Below are 6,404 nucleotides of genomic sequence, written 5' to 3'. Positions count from 1 at the left end.
AGAGGACAACGGGTGAACCAATGCCACAAAATTCCTCACAAGACAATATGTTGGAAATGGCATTTCCAACAAGGGCGGTGGAGTTTTGAAGTAGAATAAAGTGTAAGAAAAAATGAGGGCTAAGTAACACGTGACAAGAAAACGAGGCCCTTCCGTACATATGTAATTATAATCAATCTGTACACTCAGGTTTTCCTGAGTCTACAGATTCTAAACTATCCTTCCCAAATTAATGTTGAATTCATTCTTGCTCACAATTTCTGGATAAAAACCAAGAAACACTTGCAATTATACAATAGGTGCACAAATAAGCCCATACAAAGAAACCCTCCCATTTCAACACGAATAATAAATATGAGCCACATTCTCACATCTTTAACTTCCTCATCTGTACCCAAAAGATTCAACTCTATGTCTTGCATAGGAGTCTTAACAACAATTTTTACAAAGTGGATCTTCTTAAAATATCCTTCAAAAATTATTCCATTTTGCATGAGGAATGTTTTGGACCACAGTGCCAAGTCTACTATAAGTATGTGGAGGCATATATATGTGGGGAAAATTACACACGAATTGAATATGAACATAGTAATGAAATATGGTTCCAGAAAAGTGTTTTTATTACACTCTACAGATACAGTCCACTCTTTCTTGGAACATTTTAGAATGCCAAAGTTGCATATCTTCATGCCGTAAAAAACAAAACAAAAACACATTTTTAGCACAAAATCATGCTATCTTCACAAACTGCACTTTGTCCCCTCAAAAGAATAAGTTTTGAATGGTATTTTGTGTTCACATACATTATGTGTTCTTTTCTGCCACATATTTGGAAAGAACTCCCAGAATCCTTGTTTAGATGAGATTATACTTGGAAATCAATGAGATGGATGAGAAGCTTTATAGTAAGAATTATACTTCAGAATGTTGATTGAAAAATCCCTTTGAAATTTTAATGGCCATTTTATTTGGGAATACATATTTGGTATAAGATTTTTATAAGAGGACTAATACCATTACAGTTTTTATGTATTCATTATACCAATATATCCAATTATATCAATATATGAAATGGAAGATGATATTCACAGGCAAACGTAAGAACAATGAATTATGATTTGTTCTCTATTGGGAAACAAATGTAGATTTTGATGTAATTATTGGAGTTTCTATATTCCAACATTATCATGTCTATGTGGATAGTGACATGGTGAATTCCAATAAGGACATAAACACCCGGCTTTGCTTCTGTATTCAAGATAAGGGCCACTAGAGATTGAATTGGTAGTAGAAGTTAAAATGAATTCATTTGGTTGAGTGAGCATCACAATATATTAATAAATGTAAAATGTAAATGAAACAATGAGAAATGGTTTGAACTCATGGTTTGTTCATAGAATGTTTCCTGCAAAGAAATAGAAAAAATATTATTTTACTTTCTGTGGAGAACACTAGAATATATATATTTGTACTTTGCATATAAACAAGAACTTCACTTGCAGGTCGAGAGATATTCAAAACCTAATGAGAGCACATCATCAGCTATTTTCAAAAAAATTCTTGCTTACTTCCACGTCCCTTTCCATTGAAATTTGATCGTTGTATACAAACCTCACAAATTACACTTGGACACTCTCTGCCTCAACACATTCAAACTTCATTGCACATTTGAAATATGACGCTAGCCAATCTGATACTTCAGCGATTATTTTCCAGTTCTTCAAAATTTACTCTGTCACCCATTCAGGCTCAGCCATATCTTGGCACAGTTTCTGAACGAGATTTCTTGTAATATAACCATGGATGTATCATGCATCCAGAAAAATAGGAAGAAAATCCATAGTGGTTAATTAGCCTTTAAGACAAATATGCATGTCACCTTTCAGTATGAACATTGAAACATTGGACTTTAAAATGAACATAGAAAATTTCCATTAACTAAGTGTAACGTTCCTACATTAACAATGCTTTCTCAAATATGTATGGTTATGAGAATTAAATGCCAGGGACATACCAATGTTTGGAAAATATCACTTGTATCGAGCTTAGGGATCAATCGAAGACACATGAAAAAATCCATGATAACCTGTTATTAATTTTTGTCATGACTGAGCAAAATCAAGAATTGAAGGCAGGAAAAATACCCTCACTTTTCAATTACACAAAACATAGTAATGTGCCCAGCATCGACTTATAGGTGTTGAAACAGAGTAGGAAAATATGTACAACATTTTTGTTTGCACACACACAGACACAAAATTTGCATCTACAAATGGACAGGTAAAACAAATATCTGATTACAGACATAAATCAGCTCACACACACATATAAATATATATAAATATACATATATATTTGCATATATGTGTGTGTGTGTGTGTGTGTGTGTGTGTGTGTGTGTGTGTGTCTGCCTATAATGGCAAAGCTAGCGTTGTATAAATCTTGAAGAGACAAATCAACAAGTAGCCTGGTCTCCTACACTGTCACAGATTCTCATGAATTTTCAGGTTCTTTACTCTTATCTACTGTTTACATCCAGAGAAATTATAATTCCATAAGTAAGACATTTTTGCATAAGGGAAGAGAATTAGTAATCCCATTGGGTCACATTATGTGTTCTAATAACCAATGAAGTAAGGAAATATCACTGCCCCATTAAACATCACTCTAAAATTCATAGAGAAAATACATGATATTATGAGTAGGGAGTGAATAAAATCTACCTGGTTCTTATGTGGAAGGAAAAAATTCAGAGATTTTGGAAATATCAGGGAGTATGGGACATTGTTGATGCATATTACATTACATTCCTGTCTTTGGTTATTGTTCTTGTTGGTCATTGGGATTGAACTTTGGGCTTGGGCATGGTCTCTGAGCTCTTCAGAGCTCAAATTTTGTACCACTTGAGCTAGAGAGACACTCCCAGTTTTTAGATGGTTAATTGTTGATGAGAGTTTGACAAATATTCCTGAGATCTGATCCTCAGATTTCAGCCTGTTATAGGTCCCTAAGCAACCTGTAACAGGTTTCTTTTCTCTGTTATCCAGAGTGCGCTGAAGATTTTTGAGCGTCTTTGTTCCCAATATTCATGCACACGGCAGGTCTATGAGTAACCATGGTTTTCCTTAAGGAGAATGCTCTCTATACTATCGAATTCGAAGGAATTAATTCCAGAAATGAATCTGAAAAAAAAATCTTTCACTTCATTAATCTATAATTACATCCTTATGTGTCAGACACGTGAGATGCAAGAATTAACATTATCAGGTGGCCTGGCTCAAGTGTGGTTTTCTACCTCAGAATTGTTTAGCAAGACATATTCATTTTCCTCTGCATGACAGAGGATGAGAAACACCCTAACCCAAAGAATCAATATATTCTGTTGATCAAACACTAAATTAATAGGTTCAATTTGTAAACAGGATGAGTTTTAGTCCTCGCTATAATCTTCATGAATTAGCAAATTATCACCAGATAAAAGGGTGAATTTATCTATTACTATTACTCATCCTCAGCAAAATCTTTACCATATAAACTGCCAATTCATCCTTCACATAATAATATAATATGTTTGACATACAACAGACAATTGAAGACAAATACTTAGTATGCTTACTACCTTTCCACAGGAAGAATATATGAGGACTGACTGTGATGACAGGCTCACATAAATTCTCCTTGGTCTTACGTTGAATGCGTTTTTTTTTTTTAAATTTTTCTAGACTGATCAGATGAGAAAATTCTTAACATTATCAATATATCTAGAATCTATTGTCTCAGTTATAAAAAGAAAGAGGTCTCATATCGGCAAGCAAGACTAATTACATGATTCAAAATTAAATAAAGGCTCATGAAGAATTCCAAGAAAAGCCAATTACTCTTCACTTTTTAATGTTTGCCATCTTACCATGTCAGAGAGCCTTGATGTTTTCAAATTCCAGAAAATCAAAAATATAATCTATTTTGTGACTCTAGAAGGACAAGTTCATTCTAGCAATTAAAATTCTTTCAACATTGTCATAACTACTCACAAAGAGATAGCATAACTTTTGTAGTTGCACAGCTAATTTTGAATTTCCAATCTATACCATACCAATGTATATTTATACTTCATACAGGAATGTGAAAGATGAAATCCATGTATGAGTTGCTGCTAAAATATACTTCTAAATACATTTTATTAATATGTATCTTTGCAAAGTGCAAATTGTAAATCATCTCAAGAATCTCCTCAATATTTTATACTAATTTGTGGAGAAAATTTAAATCAGATAGACATTCGTATAATATTCTTTAATGAATTTCAGAAGGAAGACATGGTAACCCTCCCGTAAGTCTGTACATTTATCAATTACCAGTGGAAGATACTTCCATTTACACTATCATAATTGATGTGATGAGTGAATCCTGAATTCATGAAAATTGTTATAAAAATGTTGGCCCAACATAATACTGTTATGTATGGCTTCCCGGATTTAAATTGATTATAACAGAATGAAAAGAACATTCAGATAAGCTAATTCTGATTTAAAGTAATTTGGGTGATTACAATCTTATTGGTCCTAGTGAAACTATACTTGACTTTTGCCACCAATTACAGAGAGCAATCCAAACTTCATTCGTAGTGAGCACAATATATGGGTATATGGAACAGAGTTTGTTATTCATTTGTTCATTTATCCTATTTCTTTACTTTGAATATTATCAGAAAATAGGACATCACAAGAAAATTATTTTCTTTACCTGTTGTTGCCAGATGATTTGCTTGTGCCCCAAACAAAACTTGGGCTAGGATCTTCCAAAGATTCTGCCAAAGGGAGAATTACATACTTGATCGAGGTGCTAGCTTAGATTGGCTCTAACATTATACATCGATAAAGAAAAACAGCAAGGTTGATGGCCTTAAGAGCCTTCCAAGAAACTTTTAGCTGGTTAATAAAGGTTGAAAAGAAGGAGTCCTTAGCCATGTGCAAAAACATATCATTTAAATGTTTGACATGGTTTTTAATCAGTTAAGAATGCATATTATCATATATGTTATTGATATTAGCATACAAGACAATCCAAGTTGAACAAAGATTTTTAATTTCACTCCTAAAGGAAGAAAGCATACAACAGCACAAAGTAAGTTGAGATTCAATAATGGAAATTACAGAAAGTTCAACAAGCTTTTTACCTTTATCCCAGTCTTCCTCAGAGGAAACATATACCCATGTATTTTCAGAACTCTTGTATTGTTTCTCGTTCCATATGATGTTATCTACAAACAAAGAGATAACTAACATCACAGAAGTATACAGGTGCAAAGGGCCTACATTGAGTTGGATTGTGTTTTATTATCAGGCTTACCTACATCATCTTCAAGAGAAGTTTTGTCCATACAAGTTGCAATATGTTCAGTGAGTTGATCTCGTGGTACCAGATGGCGAGCATTAAAGGGACAAGTAGCCAATTTGGCAGCAATATCAGGATGATTCTGTATGACAGAAGTTTAAATATGAAGAAACATTTTCAAATTTTCTCTTTTTAGATTACTTTGTGCAGGGTATCAACCACGGGCTTGACAACACAGTATAAGTACTGTGCTAGTACTTCCTTTTTTAATACACATTTTTTATTGTAAAGTTATTTTACACAGGGATTACAGTTATATGAATAAGGTAATGAGTTCATTTCCTATAGGGCAGTGTTACTCCCTCCTGTGTTTTTCCCCTAAGACCTCTTACCTCCCCATCTACCCAACTCCTTCCTTCTACTGCTACTTGCCACGCACCAAATTTGTAAAGTTCATTTTCAACATAGTGTCTCATATATTTCATTGTTAAAATGGATCAACCTTTATGCCAAAGCAGTATGGAGTTCCTCAAAAGCCTCCACATAAAGCTCCTGTATTACCCAACAATCCCACTTTTGTGCATTTACCCAAATGATCACTTACAAGACCAGAGCAAAACTACCACCCTTATTTTCCATAGCTAAGGTTTGGAACAACCCCAGAAGCTCCTCAGTAGATGAATGGATTAAGAAAATGTGGTGAATATATACAAAATGGAATTGTATACCTCCATCAGAAAGAATGATATTGCTCAATATTTTGGAAATGGAAAGACTCAGAAAATATTATATTGATTGAAGTAAGCCAGGCCCAAAGAAACATAGGTCCGTTGTTTCCCTTATTTCGAATAACTAGTGTATATTTAGGACAAGCAGAAATGTTCAAAAGCGATGTACATAGGATCATAAAAAATGAACTTTACAATTAAAAAGGAGGGTTAAGGCAAGGGTGGTGTGTAGTGGTGTGTAGTTGCGGAGGTGGGAAGGAGGGGATGTTATTGGTAAAATAATGTAGGAGGCAAAACTGCTGGATGACACCATCAGAAAAATGAAATGCCCTTGTTAGGAAA

The 6,404-nt window shown here is 33.9% G+C and overlaps 1 long non-coding RNA gene across 1 annotated transcript; it reads right to left on the bottom strand.

Moving 5' to 3' along the window:
- Positions 1–1,216: 1,216 nt before the first annotated feature.
- On the bottom strand, positions 1,217–5,227 carry LOC138829939 (uncharacterized). The gene is made up of 3 exons (XR_011372800.1): positions 5,177–5,227; positions 4,744–4,807; positions 1,217–1,405 (listed from the first exon to the last, which is right to left on the bottom strand). It is a non-coding gene; the product is annotated as an uncharacterized lncRNA (long non-coding RNA).
- Positions 5,228–6,404: the final 1,177 nt, after the last annotated feature.

The sequence above is a fragment of the Dipodomys merriami genome, unplaced genomic scaffold, assembly GCF_024711535.1.
Source record: "Dipodomys merriami isolate MVZ:Mamm:240054 unplaced genomic scaffold, mDipMer1.0.p SCAF_18, whole genome shotgun sequence".
In the NCBI taxonomy this organism is placed as follows: domain Eukaryota; kingdom Metazoa; phylum Chordata; class Mammalia; order Rodentia; family Heteromyidae; genus Dipodomys; species Dipodomys merriami.
This window is presented reverse-complemented; position numbering and strand designations above follow the sequence as displayed.